Below are 3,809 nucleotides of genomic sequence, written 5' to 3'. Positions count from 1 at the left end.
AAACGAGTTTATTAGGGAAGTCTCAGAACATAGCCTTGTGGTATCAGGGTTACTATTGCTTAAGCTTTGAAATTTAAATCCAAAACTCTGTGTTATCAGCTGACTGTGGAGCGTTACCAGGCAGGGTGTGTGTAATGATAAGATGCTGCTGAGTTGTATCACAGAAAATGAAAGACCCAATGTTTTTGAATGGTAAGTGTCAAAAGCCTAGAAATCTTGAGCTCTTCCAGTTCAGTTATTATCTTCTTGTTGTCTGCTGAGCATACTCAAAGCTTACAGAAGTGAAATTCTGTACTGCATTTAAAATTTTGAATTATCTTCAATCATAGTGTTAAGATAAAGTGTGTAAAATCTGAAAATCAACTTTACAAATCTAAAGTATTTTCTTGTAACCAAGCTTTAAATGCTGTCTGTTTATTTCTCTTCTAAGCTTGAACACTTTAACATGCGACTCTTTATGGACTGAGCAATTGGGACTCAGCCACCAAGGCAGCCTCAAGTGGCCATTAGAGGAACTGCAGTTTCTGTTGGCTCCATTTTTTAGCCTCACAGGTGCCCCATGCTCTCTGTGTTTATCCTGAAATAAATGAGTCGGTATGTAAAGTGAAGCTGCTGAGAGCAAATTAGCATAACAATAATTTTTGTGCCTACAAATTGAATTCTTTACTGTAAAACCCCTTAGCAAAGCTAAAAATGTTGGCACTTCCACTTAGACCTAATAAGCTCTCCATTTGGAAGCCACAGTAATGAAATTCAAACTGACATTTCAGTCCAACACCAGCAGGGCTCTAGACTAACTTTTTGACATGGGCGCACCGGTACGCCTAACTTTAAAAATTTAGGCGTACCGGCACAAAAGTTAGGCGCACTCAAATTTTTCAACCGCATCGCTTAACACCGCAGTTTTACATGTGCACTTTCTTTGGGGGGGGGAAGTCCATACAGACAATATTAATTTCTAAATTATTAACTAACAAACTTGTGCTTAAAGTGCTTTGTCAATATTGTAGAAAATGTTAAAAACTTAATCATCATCTTGGCCTCCTCTGACAACCTGTTTGCTGCTGTCTGCTGCTGAAAGGCCGTGGGGAGAGGGGACACTTGGGCAGTGCATTTACTGCAGCATATAATGTGTTTTCTGGATACACTGTGCTTTTTCAGCATTCAAATATTGATGGCACCGTGTCAGAGCACTGGCTATGAATTTCAGACAGATCAGGCCTTAACTTAACAAAAAAGTTATCAATAGTTCTTTTCATCTTTTCTTATTACCCACAGCTACAGTACATCCACTTCTCTCAGGCCTAGGCTGCTCACTAGGGCTGAGTATCATCACTGATTTCTATAATCCATTCAATTCCGGTTCTCAAAGTCCTGATTTGATTCAATTTAGCCTCAGACAGTCAGAAATATTATAATTCTGATCATTTATCAGTACTGATACACATGAGACTTCATCAGAATTGTGAAAATCACAGCAGATGCCTTTGTGTGAAAGTAACTGAGAATAAAACACAGGAAAACATGAAGGAGATTTTCCTGGTCTGGCTTTTTATAACAGATAACCATAAAAATATTCTGCAATTTTGCATAATTTTAAGAAATTTAAATTTCTTCAGTATTGAACAGCAGAAATTAGGCTTTCTTGTCCGAGGTCATTTAAGTAAAAAAGAAAAAGCGCTGTAAACAACGCTAGACTGGTGGGTAATAAGCGAATGAATAATGCAGAAAACAGATTTGAGACGAGAAACTGTTCCTGAAGTACAGAGAGAGAGAGAGAGAGCTGTGCAGGAAGTGTGATTTTTATCGTGGTGGAAGCAAAACAGCAAAAGTCAGAGGGAATTCATGACGACATTGATCAAATGTGAAGCGCAGTTTGCTGCTTCTTTTGCTGCAGGCTCGGTGAATTTTGGTTGGAGAGAGGCAAAACCTGCAGCTCAGAATCAGCGCAAAAAGACGTAAACACAGCGCGGACCCGAAGAATCGCTAAGCTCCGACAGCGTGTCCGTGTTCAGGCCGTCGGGTGAGAAAGCCGAGAAAGACGAAGCTGATTCTGATGTGTCGGGTCCGCTCCGTGTTTAGGTCTTTGTGTGGAATCCGTTAATGAATTGATATCGCTTTATTCAAGCTACTCACCTCTCTCTTCCACCTGCACTTTCAACTGGACCACGGCCAATCAGAGAGGTCCCGCCCCTGACTATCTCTGATTGGTTTAGTCCACGATAGGGGCATAATGTGTGTCTGTTGTTGACCACACGGAGAGTTACAGAGATTTTTTTTTTGTTACCGGAACAGTTGGTCGCACCTGTGCGACCAAATATTTATTTTTAGTCGCACCACTGAAAAATTTGGTCGCATTTGCGACCAAATTGGTCGCACTCTAGAGCCCTGACCAGTATTAATAAAACTGCTGTTATTTTAGTGTGCCTACTTGACTTTTAAATTAAGCGTCTAATAACCTGACAGAGCAGCGTTTCAGCTCTGGGTTTGATGAGACAGAGTGGATATGCACAGATTTTATCTGCTGTGAATTTGACAGAAATCGTCGGAGAGAAATGATCACGGGATGCATCAGATTCAATATTAAGAAAGAGGCAGTGACTGGAAAACAAACACGGCATGTTTTTGTCAAATTGTGCTGTTCTCGTCTTTCAAGGGGAATGAAACTATTAAGGTTTTAATGTTATCTTTGATTGCTGAGCTCCGGCTGGTTTGATTGCACGTGTACCGTTTTCCTTGAATCTGTGTTTCCGCTGAGATGTAAAAATGGCTGCTGCTCTACAGATAATAGCTTTCATGTAGAATTTAAGAAAACATGGGATGTTTTGGCCAACACATCAAAATCGGTTCTATATGCAGTGTGGTGACAAAATAGATGGAGAAGAAATGCTGAAGTCAGACTAATTACTGTTAAAAAAAAAAACGTAATAAAAATTAGACTTTAGACAAAACATGAAAAGAAACTAAAATAAAAACATGTAGGACATGTATTTAACTTTAGTCTGCAACAATTTGTTACTTTCACAGAAATCACACTATAATACAAACCGCATGAAAACTATCCATCCGTCTTCTTTCACTTCTTCAATTTAGGGATGCAGACAGGTTGGAGGCTATCCCACAACTCTGGGATAAATGTGACAGACAATTTAGTCACTTTGCTAAGTACACCTCGGTCGTACCAGGTTGGAGCCCCTTTCCCCTCCAGAACAACCTTAATTCTTTGTGGCGCAGATTCAAGAAGGAAATAATTGCTGAAAGATTATGGTCCATACTGACATGATAGGATCACACAGTAGCTGCAGATTTGTCAGGTGCACATCCATGATATGAATCTCAAAGACTGTGGAGGCAGTTGGATAATTAGAGATTTGAGTGAATAAGCCATTGAACAGGTGTGCCTAAATAAGTGGCTGGTGAGTGTCCACGTGACTAATCAGACATACACAACAGGTGGAGCTGTTAGAAAGAACTTTAAACTCCTCTGAAATGCTTTTTAAGGAACTTGAACAAACTTGATGATAGCCAACCTTTATCGGGTTTCAGGGTCTTGAGGTAAAAGGAGCTGTGAAACAATCTTAGGTTTTTAATGCTGGATAAGGGGAAGAGAATCCATCAAAGGTTGAGAAAGTATTTTTGTGCATTTATATATGTTATTGTCCTGGCCATCAAAGCAAAGTTTGAAAAAAATCACATGTATATCTGAAAAACTTTCCTTTATGGCAGGTCTAATGAACTTGTTGGGCACTGTATATATACATTCCCAAGCAGTAAACAGTACTTAGTTAAACATTTGTGTCACTAGAAAG

The sequence above is a fragment of the Rhamphochromis longiceps genome, linkage group LG11 (genome assembly GCF_057381845.1).
Source record: "Rhamphochromis longiceps isolate RC_006_pf linkage group LG11, R_longiceps_female_GT1.1, whole genome shotgun sequence".
NCBI lineage: Eukaryota > Metazoa > Chordata > Actinopteri > Cichliformes > Cichlidae > Rhamphochromis > Rhamphochromis longiceps.
The sequence above is the reverse complement of the archived record's forward strand: the minus strand, read 5'-3'. Positions refer to the sequence as shown.